The sequence below is a fragment of the Erythrolamprus reginae genome, chromosome 6, assembly GCF_031021105.1.
Source record: "Erythrolamprus reginae isolate rEryReg1 chromosome 6, rEryReg1.hap1, whole genome shotgun sequence".
Lineage (NCBI taxonomy): Eukaryota > Metazoa > Chordata > Lepidosauria > Squamata > Dipsadidae > Erythrolamprus > Erythrolamprus reginae.
In genome coordinates this window covers 44,040,350-44,056,291 of record NC_091955.1, presented here as the reverse complement: position 1 = coordinate 44,056,291, position 15,942 = coordinate 44,040,350, and positions in this window count along the sequence as shown.

The window sequence follows — 15,942 nt, the reverse complement described above, 5'->3', positions numbered from 1 at the left end:
GGTACCCTCTCTCCTCTAAGTCCTTGTGCATTGATAGCATCTTGGACAAATGTGGAGCAATTTCATTCCCAGAATTAAGTTTGGCATTATGGAATTGGGATAACAGAAGGAAGTTGCCTTCTTCTGAAACTGGCCTGAACATGCCATCCAATGACTCTAACAGTTCAGCAGAAGTAATGTCAGGTGAGTACCTGGCTGATAGTTCTGAGTCAATACTCATAAGAATGAGGAGCGTGGCTTTTATGTCAGCTTCTCTTTCTTCTTCAGTCCAGTGCCTTACTGGAGGATTCAGAGCAATCTGATCTATCTGATGTGCCAGTAGGAGCAATCTCATATTATGGAGCCAAATTCTATAATTATGCCCGTTCGCTTTCAACACAGACTCACCTTTCAGGATTGATGAGGTGATAGCTTGCCTTGTAGATGCAGCTGGCATCACTGCTTGTGGCTGTTGCACTTGAGGCACAACACCCATTGGCAAGGCTGAAGATTGAGAAGGCTGGGCTGGCAGATGAGGAGTCAGGACTGGTAGTCCTTGTTGTGATGCAGAGGTTGCTGGAACTTGAGAAGGTCCGTCCCATTGCATTTGTGCAGCCTGGAATGCCTGTGAGAATCTTGGTTTAATATTGAAGGGATTAAACATCTCAGGTACATTGGTTTTAGTTTCAGGAAATGACTTTATTTTGTGGTCATACCATCCACTAGAGGCTGCTGCTGTGCTATCTGCAGCTGCTGTGGGCAAACTGACCCCCCCTTTCTTTTTTTGCTGCTAGCAATGAGGTTTCTGTTTGGAATGCAGCCGGAAAATAATGAGAGATAACAGATGCATGCCCAGTCTGAATTGGGTCACACATAGAAATTGTGGACGTGGCTTGACTAAACTGCGCATAGCTGCTTTGAGCTGGACAAGACAATAGAATTCCATCGCTATCAGCTTCTTTGCTTTGCGCATGCTCGCGGTTTGCCAGAGAAACACATTCCATTTGATCAGTTAACAATTTAAACTGCAATTTCTTTAATTCCCTCAATTCCTTTCTGGATTCTGTTACTTGTTGCAAATAACATATATATGAATCTTGCTGCTGCACTGTTTTCCCACCAGGTTGATTATCGAGATGGATACAAAATGATTCTAAATCCCGGATCTCACAATGAAGCTTTTCAATCATGCCCTCTATTCTGTCCAGATTCGAGGGGGTTTGCCTACTTCTGTTAGAAGTTTGGGAAACCTGATCATCAAGGTGCTTTCTCTTAGCGTTAGCTTTAGACGGAAGACTTGGTGACTGGAAGCTTTGGCTTTGGGAGGGGACTAGAGTTTCATCTTCCACCTCTTCATCACTTGGCTGGGTAGAAGCGCTGTCTATGGGGATCCCCATGACTGTTTTAACTTCTTCATCCCCCTTCTCAATCAGATAAGTGTGATGACTTACGGTTTGATGAGAATCACTGGCTTCTTGAGCTTCCAGCATACGCTGCTGAGACATGATGTGATTTCGTTTCTCTTTCGAAGTATGGATGAGGTCTTTGAGGCCAGCTAGCTGTCCTTCTGAAATTCCATCTATGTAGCTCTGAGAGAAGAGAGGATTCTTTCTTCTTTTAGCCGGCATCGGGGTACGCCCAGTAAGTGCTTACCGTGAGGAAGCGCTTGTTGCTTTAATAGAGAGCCAAACTTTGATTACCATGACGGAAAGAGAATCTCACCGAGAGAGCTCAGCCTGTTAAAATTGAAGTGAGGCTTTCCGGAGGTCGATGGAATAAAGCTACAAGCATTCATTATGAAAATGAAACTAACTTTTTATTGTAAAAGTAGAAAAAAAGTATTTTGCTGGAGAGGCATGAATACACGTCTTACATCTTAGCTAGTAAGAAGGAAGAAGTATGGCTTCTGCTTCTCTTCCTGCGTGAGGGAGGAAGTGAGCAAAGCAGTGTTACATCATAGAGAGGGAGGAGCTACATTAACAAACAGAGTTAACCATTTAACTACAGGATGTTTCTTAATGTCTTTGGAGGCTGTCAATCCACAGCGTGACAGACTGGAAGCTCCATATGGGCCTTTTGCGTAACAAATGAACAAAATAAATGTGATATATAGTTTTGATCATTAGACAGAGTATAGAAAGAAGAAGAAAATGATGGGATTGGAATGGAAAAATAGAGTGGAGTGGATGGAGTGGAAAGAATTGAATAGAATATTCTTTATTGCCTAAATGTGATTGAACACACAAGGACTTTGTGTGTGATTGGACACACATGAGGGAAGTGTTTTTAATAGGCAAGTCAACCCAAGAACAAGGGGCGCAATCTGAGGTTAGTTGGTGGACAGATCAGAAGCAAGGTGAGAAAATATTATTGTACTGAAAGAGTAGTAGCTACTTGGAACAAACTTCCAGCAGACATGATTGTAATGGTAAATCCACATTGACTGAATTTAAACATGCCTGGGATAAACATATATCCATCCTAAGATTAAATATAGGAAATAGTATAAGAGCAGACTAGATGAACCATGAGGTCTTTTTCTGCCCTCAATCTTCTATGTTCCTATGTTTCTCCACAGTGCATAAACTCTCAGTGTACATTAGAACAAGTACTAACAATCATGATCATAAATATAATTCATTACTTTGTGCTAGTTTTTAACTTTCTGTTTTAAAGTTTTAATCAGATCTATGTATAAAAAATGTTTTAAAAATTTGAAAGTGGAAGTATAGGATAGAGAAATAAATACCCTCCCCCCCAATTAATTGTGCCCTTCCATGCATTTGTACACAAAATGAATGAAAGGAAAAATGTTTTTAAAATGTAAAAGTGGAAGTGTAGCAGAGAGCAACTATACCCAATGCCCCCTCTTTTTTCCTTCCATCTTCACTCACCAAAGTTTTCTTCTTTCTTCAAGTTGTATGAAGTAGAAGTCTTTGAGGTCTCTCTTTGTTTTCAGCAGAACAGAAACAAAGTGGAAGCTAATCTAATATATCTCTCCCTCTCAGCAAGCAACACAGACTCTTCCAAGCTGGTATCTCTCAGTCACAATAGGGCTGGAGAGCAAGGTGCTGCCTTTTATAGAGGCAGGTCAGGTGTCCTTGGGGACCAATGCAAGCCATGCATATTGCTGGCCAATGGGCAGATGGCCAATCCCAGCCTTTCATTTACCTTGATGTCCGGAGACCGCATGGCTTCATGTAAGGAGAAGGCTGTCCATTGGTCCTCTTCGCTGCTCCGCCACTCGGCCACGCTGCCCGAACCGAACCTGAACTTCGGCACGAACTTTCAAAAAATTTCGGGTTCGGGTCCGGGATACCGAACATAGCAAAATTCGGTACAGACCCGAATAGTGCAAGTTCGGTTCGCCCATCACTATGTATATGCTGTGAGCCACCCCGAGTCCTCAGAGAGGGGTGGCATACAAATCCAATTAAATAAATAAATTAAATAAATTATGCCAATACTAGTAATCATTTTTCCAGCTCCAAGGACAACTGTATTTTCCTCAGGACCTGAAAAACATATTGAGAAATAACTCTCAAAGCCCTTTACAATGAATTACTTTTCTGTCAAAACTTATTTCACTTATATCAAGTGTTAGAATGACAGCCTACTGAGCTCAATCAGTCCATTCAAGTCCATCTCTTCCCATGTGGGCAATGTATTTCACAATAATTCACAACTTCCATCTTAAGGAAGGCAGGAAAACATACTGATTGAGGGTGATCCTATAGCAGTTATGGTGAACCTTTTTTGGTATACGTGCCAAAAGGGTATGTGTGGATGTGCTAGCATGCGTGCATGTTCCCACATCCCTCCCTCCATGCATGTGCACACCCATCCTGTCCTCATGCATGTGCACAGGCCTCACTGAAGCCTGAAAAAACGGCCAAATGGACAAACCAGAAGGTCAGAAAACGGACTACTGGTTTGCTTGCTGTGCTGTTTTTTGCACTCTGGGGCTTCAGGAAGCTTCTCTGAACCCTCCGGAGTACCAAAAAACAGTACAACAAGCAAACAGGAAGTCGATTTTCCAAACTTCCAGATTGTCCATTTGGTGGTTTTTTGTACTCTGGGGCTTCAGGGAAGCTTCCCTAAAATGTCCAGAGGACGAAACATAGCTCTGGCTGTGTGGCCTGCTCTTTGATCTCACAGGCCGCAGGAGAGATGTCTGAGGCATGGCACAGCACAGAACAGGCCACACAGCCAGAATTGGGGCCACCCGGCCTGCTCCCTGTACCATGGCCTCTTCAGGAGGTGATCCAGGTAAGCAGGGGTGAGGGGCGTGACGGAGGAGCGGGGGGAGCAAGAGCAAGCGGCACGGCTGGGGGAGTGAGGGTGAGTGGCACAGCGGGGGTGGGCAGGGCGAAAGACGGCTGCGGCTGTAGAGAGCTGCTGTCATGAGAGGCATGGGGTGGGCAGGGCGAAATGCGGCTGCGGCTACAGAGAGCTACTGCTGCGAGAGGCATGAGGCAGGCAGGGCAAAAAGCAGCAGGGAGCCACCGTGACAGGTGCCACGGAATGAATGGCAGCAGGCAGGGGTGAGCGGCCACTTACCTTTTTTAGCCTATTTTAGCATGCACAGAAGCAAAATAAACCCAGAAATCTCATCCTTGCGCAAGACTCAGCTTCTGCGCATGCGCAGATGCCGAATCCTGCATGGGGTGTGTGCACGCAGGGTGCAGGGGCACGCAGGGGGGCTCATGCACTCCCAGCCCATTCCAGTAGGGCTGCGAATGGTAGTCCGCCCCTGGCCATATACTGTGTGTGCATATATATTACACACAGGCACACAAAAATATACATTATCTACTATCTGAACTGTATCAGGGGTGGGCAGCAGGCAGGATGGGGTGGAACACAGTTTCACCGGCGGAAATGAAGTGTGTGCCCAGCTCCAGCTGATTATCCCCCCTCCCATCCTCCTCCTCCTGCTCGGAAAGCGGCAGGGAGACCAGCACCAGCAGGAGTTGCAAGGGACCCTTTTTCTCCCGCCTCTTTTCTCAACAGCTGATCGGCATCCATTCGCCTAGCTACCCAGCCTAAGATAGGGGGCGACCCAGGAAGGAGAGTGCGGGAAACACAAAGCAAATTATCACCCCGGAGAGCAACACTGGTGACGTGGTAAGTCGAGGACTTAGCAGTTCACTTGAGCAATGATGATCATTCAAGCCACTCCCATCTGGTCACATGGCCGGAAGCCACTCCTACCCAGTACATGACCATCAAGCCACACCCACAAAATAAGCCACAAGCACAGTGTGGCAGTAAAAATTTTGGCTGCCCATTACTGAACTGTATGTGTATGTACACACAAACACACGAACAGCTCTTCTAAAATTATACACATTCAACCTCATTTACTGCGATAGGAAAAACATACCCAGGAGGATTTGGGAGGGGAAGGTTTCTGGAGGGGCCCAGATAACTTTCGTTTCTCTGGCGAAGGCCAGGATGAGTTTCAATTCTCCTTGAGAAGAGGTGAGAAGAAAGTCCATTATAGGCTGCATTCCGTAAGCATGATGCGAGGGTAAAGATGCGTCCTGAAACCTCCCAAATGTAAAAAATGATCTAATGGGCAAAACAGGAAGTCAGTTTTTCTGATCTTCCAGTTTGCCCATTGGGCTATTTTTCATACTCGGGAGGCTTCAGGAAAGCCTCCTAAAGTCTGGGAAGGGCGAAAATGGCCTTCCCCAAGGTCAAAAATCATCTGGACAGCATGTGCACAAGAGATAACATAGGACAATGCCTCACGTGCCTCAGATATGGCTCCATGTGCCACCTGTGGCACATGTGTCATAGGTTCGCCATCACAGATCTAAATCATTTATGTTGAACAGTACTGAGCCTAAGACAGAATCTTGGGATACCCCACCGCATGTTTCCCTCCATTTAAATGTAGATCCACTGAGGAGTATATGTTGGGTGTGGTTGGTCAGACAGTTATAAATCCATCTGGTAGTAATGCTGTCTATCCCACATTTTTCTATCTTGCTAAGAAGTAAGCTGTGGACTACTTTATCAAATGTCTTACTGAAGTCCAAGTATACAGCACCCACAGCATTTTACTGGTCCATTAATTTAGTCACTTTGTCAAAGAATGCAATGAGGTCTGGCATGATCTGTTTTGACAAACTCATGGCTTCCACTAATAGGTTTGCTGTTTTCTAGGTCCTTGCTTGATTATCTTTTATTTATTATTTATTTATTTATTAGATTTGTATGCCGCCCCTCTCCATAGACTCGGGGCGGCTCACAACACAATAGAACAATTCATAACAAATCTAATAATTTAAAAACATTTTTAAAAACCCATTATTAATCAGACACACAGATAAACATACCATACATAAATTGTATAGGCCCTGGGAAGATATCTCAATTCCCCCATGCCTGGCGGCAAAGGTGGGTTTTAAGGAGTTTACGGAAGGCAAGGAGGGTGGGGGCAGTTCTAATCTCCGGGGGGAGCTGGTTCCAGAGAGTTCGGGCTGCTACAGAGAAGGCTCTTCCCCTGGGACCCACCAAACGACATTGTTTAGTCAACGGGACCCGGAGAACGCCAACTCTGTGGGACCTAATCGGTCGCTGGGATTCGTGCGGCAGAAGGCGGTCCCAAAGATATTCTGGTTCAATGCCATGAAGGGCTTTATAGGTCATAACCAACACTTTGAATTGTGACCGGAAATTGATCGGCAACCAATGCAGACTGTGGAGTGTTGGTGTAACATGGGCATACCTGGGGAAGCCCATGATTGCTCTCGCAGCTGCATTCTGCACGATCTGAAGTTTCTGAACACTTTTCAAAGGTAGCCCCATGTAGAGAGCGTTACAGTAGTCGAATCTCGAGGTGATGAGGGCATGAGTGACTGTGAGCAGTGAGTCCCGGTCCAGATAGGGCCGCAACTGGTGCACCAGGCGAACCTGGGCAAACGTCCCCCTCATGTTTCTCTAATGTGAGCTGTGGATCGAGGAGGGCACCCAAGATGTGGACCCTCTCTGAGGGGGTCAATAATTCCCCCCCCCCCCCAGGGTTATGGACGGACAGATGGGATTGTCCTTGTGAGGCAGAACCCACAAACACTCCGTCTTATCTGGGTTGAGTTTGAGTCTGTTGGCACCCATACAGACCCCAACAGCCTCCAGGCACCGGCACATCACATCCACTGCTTCGTTCTTTTCCAGGATCTTCCCAATATCTGAATGTCCATTTAATCTTTAATCCAGCTACATAATCAGCACTATAGCTATTTATTTGCCCTCCATTAATCCCCAGTTGTTTCTTGCATACCTTCCAAACTGGGAAACTTATATTTTCAAGTGTAGTGCTGGCAAGTTCTTTTTGGTGAATATCTATTAATTTTCTTGGCTTAAATATCACAGTGGGTTGCCTGTTCTTCTCCAATAGATCAGGTTTAGTCTGATTGTTTGTTTATGATCTGCTCATCATGTTCATTTGCATTCCTCATTAGGATGTACAGACTCTTTAGTTACAGTCTAGGACAGTGATGGCGATCCTTTTTTCCCTCGGGTGCCGAAAGAGCGTGGGTGTACACTATTGCGCATGAGTACCCACACCCATAATTCAATGTTTTGGGAGAGCAAAAACAGCTCCCCCGTCCCCCGGAAGCCTCCTGAAGGCTGGAAACAGCCTATTTCCCAACTTCCGGTAGGCCCAGTAGGCTCGTGTTTTTTTCTCCCCAAGCTCCAAAGGCTTCCCTGGAGCCAGGGAGGGTAAAAACGCCCTTTCCCATCCACCTGGAGGCTCTCTGGAAGCCAAAAATGCCCTTCTAGAGCCTCTGTGCAAGCCAAAAATCAGCTGGACGGCACACATATGCACTTTAGAGCTGAGCAAGGGCAACAGCTCGCGTGCCAGCAGATATGGCTCTGCGTGCCACCTGTGGCACCCATGCTATAGGTTCGCCATCACTGGTCTAGGAAGATGAAATCTAGTATTATCTACATAAATGAATGGTCCAACAAGTCTTCAGTGAAAGAATATTCCACAATATTGTTTGACTCATAAAGATACTTTTTATTTTTTGCATTTCTGATATAAACATAAACCAGGGAACTAAGTACATTTTTAAAATGGATTTTAAATGTTTCCCTTTATCCATCTGTTATATTGATTTATATGATAAACAATTGGTTAATGCTCCGAAGATTGAATGTTCTGAGTAATGCTTGCAACAGAATTAACTTATAATTTTGTAGTCTTTTCTGTAATATAAGGAGGGAAATCAATATTTCGTTTAATTTTAAATATATCTAAAGATTCAGAATAATGAAAGGCAAGTAATTTTTGGTCACAGTCTTTGAACTGACTAAAGACAAACAACTTTATCTATGTTGGTAAATCATTTTCTGAGTTATTGGCTTAAATTAAATGTCCTTACTGTAAATTCGTTTCAAGATGGCGATAGGGACAGCTGCCTAGAAGTTAGTGGGGAATCCAAGTTGTAAAAAAACTTTGAAATCTTAGTGTTAAGAGTTGTTATTCCGGTGTTAGAGTTAGAACAAGTTGTTAGACAGACTAGAACTATCTATAAACTGACCTAATAATATCCAGAACCAACTAAGCAAGCAGAAACCATCCAGCCACGAGGAATCCAAAACCTACCGGGCAAAGGCAAGACAACTCAGGACAACTGACTGTAAGTGATTGAACCCTGCTGCCCATTAAACCCACAAAGCCTCAAACCACCCCAGCGCACCCTTGCATCACAAGCCCCACCTAATCAACCCCAGCACTCCCCAGGACCTCCATCCCCAGCAAACCCACCCCAGTGCACCCCAGGACCATCCTCAGCAAACTCAGCAAATGCCAGCAGCTGAATCCCCTGCAGAGACTAACTTACCTGGTCCCTATCCGAGCTGCCATAAAGGCTTGGAACTACAATGTAGTCTACCTGAGATCAGCCTACCTGTTCTCATCCTTGGTGCCATCCAAGGTTTGTAAACAGCAGCAGAGCCATCCCAAATCCCCCTGCCTGCCTGGAAATATCCCTTGCTGAGCACTCTGTCCATTTGAAGCTCAGAACTAGGAAGAAATTGCCTGACCTTGGAGACCCAGCTGAGCAGTGGAAGATTCTGCAAAAGCCCGGTATAGCTGCTAGCGAAAGAACTCCAACCTGAGGACTCTCAAAATCAGAGGGAATAGGCTAAAACAGCTGTTTTCCCCAACCTCATTGCTTTGAATCCTCTGAAGCCCCCCTGACCCCCCCCCCTGGCAGCCAGCCTAAAAGAAAGAAATTAACATTACAAGGAAGGAGAATTTCCTCCTTGGCAGCCAGCCTGAAAGAAACAATAAGGAAGGTGTGATCCCTAGGAGAGTTTGTTGATACAGCTAATTCCTCCCTGTAGCCACAACTTTGAACCTCCATCACATACTTTTTTACATTCTTTTTTATTGCTGCCATTACTGAGGACACAAAGCATCAACCCACGTGATCCCCCATCATCTTTCCTCAGATCTACATAGCATCTCAAGGGATAGCCAAACTCTAAAGCATCCGGTAACAAAGCCAGGGCCGCCGATAGGCCGGTACTACCGGTAGTGGCGTCAGGGGCCCGGCCAAATTTAAAATTGGGGGGGGCGGCGCCCGCCAAAAACTCTCCAATCCTGATTGCAATGAAAAGCGCGCCAAGGTGAGCGAAAGGACTAGAGACACCTCGCCGACCGCGGCCCATACCTTCCTTCCCACCCCCCGAGGAAAGAAGGCAGGGAGGCCAGCAGGGAGCCCCGATGGCAGTCGCGGAAGTAGGAGCCACCGCGGGGGGTGGCTCGGACTCGGCCCTCTGGAAGCCAAGCCACGCTGCTGGGGAAGCGCAATTGGGGAAGCCGGGAGAGGGCTGAGCCCGGCCGGCTTCTCCGATGGCCTTGTGTCCCCCCCGAGGATTGCGAGGGCAAGAGAGCCGCGCCTTTCGGCCTCCGGAGGTGCTGGGCTGGGGGTTCGGGGGGCCCGTGAACACCGGCTGCCGCTTGGAGCAAATGGCTTTTTTTTGACGGGCGCTGGCTTACTCGCTCGCCTTCCTGCTGCTGGCGTTGGGAGCAGGTAAGCACGTGTGGGCGGCCGCCCTGGGGCGGAGGGTGGGAAGGGTGAGGCACGAGGGGGAGGCAAGTGGAGATCCCGGTCCCTCTTTTCATGCATCCGCTTCTTTCTTTCTTTCTTTTCTTTTTCTTTCTCTCTCTCTTTCGATTTGGCTCTTTCATTCTTTTTTCTTTCTCTTGCTTTCTTTCTTTCTCTCCTTCCCTCCTTCCATTTCTTTGATTCCCCCTCTCTCTTTTTATTTCTCTTTCATTCTCTTTCTTTCTTTCTTGCTCTTTTTCTTTCTCTCTTTTACCTTCCCTTCCTCTATTTCTTCTTTTCTTTCTCCTTCCTACCTTCTTCCCTCCCTCCCCTCAGTCCTTCCTCTCTTACTCTCCCCTTTCATAAGTTTCCTTGCTTCCTTCCTCTGTTCCTGTCCCTTCCCCCTTCCTTTCTTTCCTTCCTTTCCCCTCCCTCCATTTCTTGCTTTCCTTCTCCTTTCTCCCTTCTTTCCTCCCTCACTCCCTTCTTTCACTCCTTCCTCTCTTACTCTCCCCTTTCACACATTTCCTTGCTTTCTTTGCACCCTTCCTCTGTTCCTGTCCCTTCCCTCTTTCCTTCCTTCCTTCCCACCCTCCGTCCATTCATTCACCCATTCCTCTCTTGATCGCCTCTTTTACAATTCCTTCCTTCCTTCCTTCCGATCCGAGCCCAGGCCGGCAGAGTAGTTTGCTTTTGCACCCGTGTCGAGCTCTGTTGGTGCCAACCCGGCCCTCCCCACTTCAGAGAGAGGGGGGGAGAAAGAGAGAGAGAGAGAAAGGGATAGAAAGAAAGGGAGAGGGATGGGGAGAGAAATAGAGAGAGAGAGAGAGAGATAAAAAGAGAAAGAGAGAGGGAGGGAGAGAAAGAGATAGAAAGAGACAAAGAGAGGGGGAGAGAAAGAGAGAGAGAGAAAGAGAGAAAGGGAGAGAAAAAGAGAAAAAAGAGAAAGAGATAAAAAGAGGAAGAGAAAGAGAGGGAGAGAAAGAAAGAGAGAACAGGAGAGAGAGAGAGAAAGAGATAAAGTGAAAGAGAGAGGGAGGGAGAGAAAGAGAGAGAAAGAGAGAGGTTGGTAGAGAGAAAAAGAGAGAAAGAGATATAAAGAGAAAGAGAGAGAAAGGGAGACAAAAAGAGAAAGAGAGGGAGAGAAAGAGAAAAAGAGAAAGAGAGAGAAGGGGAGAGAAAAAGAGAAAAGGAAAGAAAAGGGGAGAGAGAAAGAGAGAGAGAGATAGAAAAGCAGGTGGGGGAGGCACACCTATTTTGCCAGCTCTTGGATGGGCCATAGGGATCCGGTGTATGTGGAGGGAGGGGTCCCCAGCTTCTGTTCTGCAGAGGGGAAGCCAAAGCCCCCACATGGGTTATGCAGAATGCCAGTGTTTGGGGCAAGGTGGGGGTCTTTCTTAACCCCCATTTCTTTGGCGGGGCTAAGAGGCCTGCCCAGCAGGGCTGATGTGTTGCTGAAGGTCTTGTCGAGGGAGACCAGTGGAGCCCTCCCCCCACCGCTCCCATCCCCAGGGAAGGGGGTTCTGGCATCACTGCCACTGGCTTTGGAAAGAAGCCCCCGGCCTCTTCAGGGGGCTTGAGGGAGGGGTCCGTAGTGCAGGGCTGGACAATCGCTGAAGACAGTTGACTGCAGCTTTCAGAATTCCTCAGCCAGGAATATGGAGAAGACATTTTGAAAATTTAAAAGGGAAGGAAGGAGGGAGGAAGGAAGGAAGGAGGGAGGGAGGAAAAGAAAAAGAAGAGAAAAAAGGAAAGAAAGAAAAAGAAAAAAGAAAGAAAGAGAAAGAAAAAAGAAAGAGGAAGGAAGGAAGGAAGGGGAGGGGGAGGGGGAGGGAGGAAAGAAGGAAAGAAGGAAAAGAAAATCAAAAAGAGAAAAAAGAAAGAAAAAGGGAAGGAAGGAAGGAGGGAGGGAGGGAGGAAAAGAAAAAGAAAAAAGAAAGAGAAAGAAAGAAAGAGGAAGGAAGGAAGGGGATGGGGAGGGAGGAAAGAAGGAAGGAAGGAAAAGAAAAACAAAAAGAGAAAAAAGAAAGAAAAAGGGAAGGAAGGAAGAAGGGAGGGGGGCCCCAGACACTTAGGCTGTATGGGGCCCCAAAATTCCTGATGGCAGCCCTGACTAAAGCCCCTCCACTCAGTATACCATAAAACAATAAAACAATAAAACTACAAACCCCTGAGGCCAACTATGCCAGTGAAGAAGAAAATACAGAATCTTCTTTCAAAAGATTCAAACAACATTCTATGTTGCAACATATACAAAGATACTATACACGATCTTGATAAATACATCAAATGTCAATCCTGCAAAATTCCTACACACCAGTCTTGCCTAAACATAACTAATCCAGTAGCCACCTTTCAAGCAAACTCTTCATTTCCTTATATGTGCTCATCCTGCACCCCCAAGCTAAATATACTCAGCAGTTTGTCTGAGGAGATTAACACCTTAAAAGAAGCCATCAAAACCCAACAAGCATTCATAGAAAGTATTGGGACTTCTGGGGTGGGGCCAAGCTGAAGCGACGTGTAGGCTAGTAGCTCCTGGTTTACACTCGATATTTTTTGCCGAAAAACCATATAATTGGAGACAATTCTTCCTGGAGAGGAGAGTTAGGGTAAGGGGAAGTGTCTGACAGAGGGTGGGGTGCGAGCCCCCACTGCGGGTGGTGAAATTCCCGTGTTTGGGCAAAAAAAAAAAGTAGGAGTTTTCATTCCGGCCCAAAGGCTTGGCGCAGTGAGCTGACATCTGGGAAGCAAAAGGAGGAGCAGCGGTAGCAGCGGTTCTTATTAAACTATTATAATCTACTTACCCATGAAAAAAACAAAGGGGAAAAGATGTTAGAAGAAGAAGAAAATAGGCAGTCTCCATATTCTTAAATATTGGCGATCAAAGGGAGCGGAGCATTCCGAAGTGCAGAGAAGTAAAAGGAAGTTGTTGATGGTGGGCGGAAGTGACTGGTGGTCGAAGGAAGGTTGGTGAAGATGGATCCTACGGAGGCAATAGCTGAGGCCGATTCTTTCTCATGGTGATCGGAGAACAGTTTGGCAGTCGGTTTGGGGATTGGTGACGTGAGATCGACTAAGATTGAAGATTAAGACAGGAAGTTGGAGATTGGAGATCGGAGATCGGAGATCGGAGATCGAGATCAGAGGTTGGAGAAAAGTTCAAGGAGAACTGACAGCGAAGGAGTGAGGAGAGAGGAGGAACGGGTGAGGAAGGAACCGAGACCCCTGATACATCTGCTGAGCTTGCTGAGTTGCCTGTGTGGGACATGAGAGATCCAGAATTAGTGGGCAGATTGTGAGCGATCATGGGAGATCGTGAAAGCTTGAAGGTTTGGTTTGGTAAATTGAGAAAGTTTGGGAGAGGAGAATGTAAACTTGTGTGCACGTGATCGAAGACTGGAGACACCACTCTTTTCCACAGGAGAGACCGTTAGAGATTGAAACTGACACTTATTTGTACAATCAGAATCCTTCCTTCTTCATCTGAGTATAGTAATTTAGGTTTCAGCCATGTTTTAATATAGATTGCAATCCTACGTAAGATAAAAAGAACAACGGAATTCAGGAAAAGGATAGTATATTAGATAAATTAATACTAGGTCAAGAATTTTTTTATATAACTAGGCTATATAACTTTTTAATTGATTATAAAATGGAAACAGAAATGGTTAAAGGAAATATGATTAGTTGGGCTAAAAATGTAGGACATAACATATATTTAGAACAATGGGAATTAATGTGGAAAAATTATAAAATAACGAAATCTGTTCTATATAAAGAAAGTATGCAAAAATGTTCTATAGATGGCACCTAGCACCAGCTACACTAGCCAAAATATATCCAAACCTGAAACCAAATTGTTGGAGGTGTAAAAATAAAAATGGGACATTTTTTCATCTATGGTGGACATGCCCCCAAATAAAAAAGATATGGAAAAAGGTTAAAATGTGGATCTTTGAAATTACTACAATTAAACTGTTATTAAAACCAGAAACCTTTCTTCTAGGCATAATAAATCAAAAACTTAAAAAAGACTACTATTATTTAATACAACATATGATTACTGCAATTAGAATTACAATAGCACAAAATTGGAAAAAAAGAAGAAACACCATCAGAAAGAGAAATGATAAAAAAAATATACGACTGTGCAGAAATGGACAGATTAACCCAAAAACTTAAAAATAAAGAAGAATCAAAATACTATGAAATTTGGAAGAAATTTTATGACTGGGTAGAGAGAAGAAAAAAATAATGGTAGTAAATAAACTAGATGTTCTTAAAATCAATCCGATACACAAAATTAATATCAAATCAATCTGACTTTAGATTAATGGAATGATAGAACAAATGTTCGATAACCACTGATGCGATGAGCTGTACATTGATATATTAAAAAAAAGAGAACTGTGTGGCTAACAGTTCAACTGGGAGGGAGGGGGAATTAGGGGCAGCTCTGTATAATATATTTTAGAATCTAAGTACAACAACTAGACAAATAACAATTATAATGTGGAATGATACAATATGTACAACACCATATGCCTGCTTTTTTTAATCTTTGTATTATAATAAAAATTTATTAAAAAAGAAAAAGAAAGTATTGAACCAAGACTTCTCAAAACCCAACAAGCATTCACAGAAAGTATTGAATCAAGACTTTCATCCATGGAGAAAAATATCCAAACACTGATTAATCCAAATCTACCCAACAAAATATCACTCACCACTTCACTACCTCAACCTTAACCTCAACCACTTCCAATACTCCAAAAACCCACTAAATCTACCACTGATATCCCTACCCGAGTCAAGGATGCCATGGAACATGAACAAAAATGCCAGAATGCTATCCTCTTTGGTCTTGAAGAAAGCCATGAATCAGATATAACAAAAATAAGAAACATTATCCACCTCCATCACTCACATCCACAAACAATCGCCCAAGAAAACATTTTGGAAGTTACCAGAATTGGACCTGAGCACAAGTATAACGATGGCTCAATAGCCCCTCGCTTCTGCAAAGTGGTATGCAAAAATGAACAAATAAAACAGCAATTCATCAAGACCATTAACCACATTGCCAGAAATAACAAGTCTTTCAACAAACTCAGATCCAGACCAGATCTTTCTCTCCTCCAACGTATTCGCTCTCGCGAACTACGGACAGAACTCAAGAGATGCTATGAACTTGGTGACACAAACCTTTACATAATTACCGCATGGAATGCATCAAACCCAAAACCCATAATCCTCCCTACATCTTCCGGTCTAACTTCTCCCAACCTACCATCTCCCAACATCAAACTGACACCTGCCAGACCACCATCCCACAACAATAAATGGACATCCCTACCACCTCAAACAAAGAATAGGAAAGCGTGCCCCTTACTTCCTCTAACTACCCCAAAACCAATCCCCAACACAAGACCAGTCTCAAATGTAAACTATTAAATGCTAGAAGTTTAGTCAACAAGATATCTGAATTCCTCCTTCTACTTGACACCTCCAACTTCGATATAATTTTTATATGCGAAACATGGCTAAATGCTTCCTACCCAGACTCCATTATCACATCAAAAAACTACCATGTTTTCCGCTCTGACCATGAATCCCGCAGAGGAGGCAGAGTAGCTATATTCTACAAAAAATCGCTGAACCTAAAAATCCTCAAAGTTGCACAGGATCTATCGGTACCCGAAACTATTGTCTGTGATTTATCCCTAAATACCACAATTCTCTTCTTACTCTGCTATAGAGCCCCGGACTACGACATCAAGCATGCTAACAAATTATCCACGTTACTAACGTGGGCAACCAACTGCCTATACCCCATTATCTTCCTCGGAGACCTCAACCTACCACACATTAACTGGTCCTTAAATGA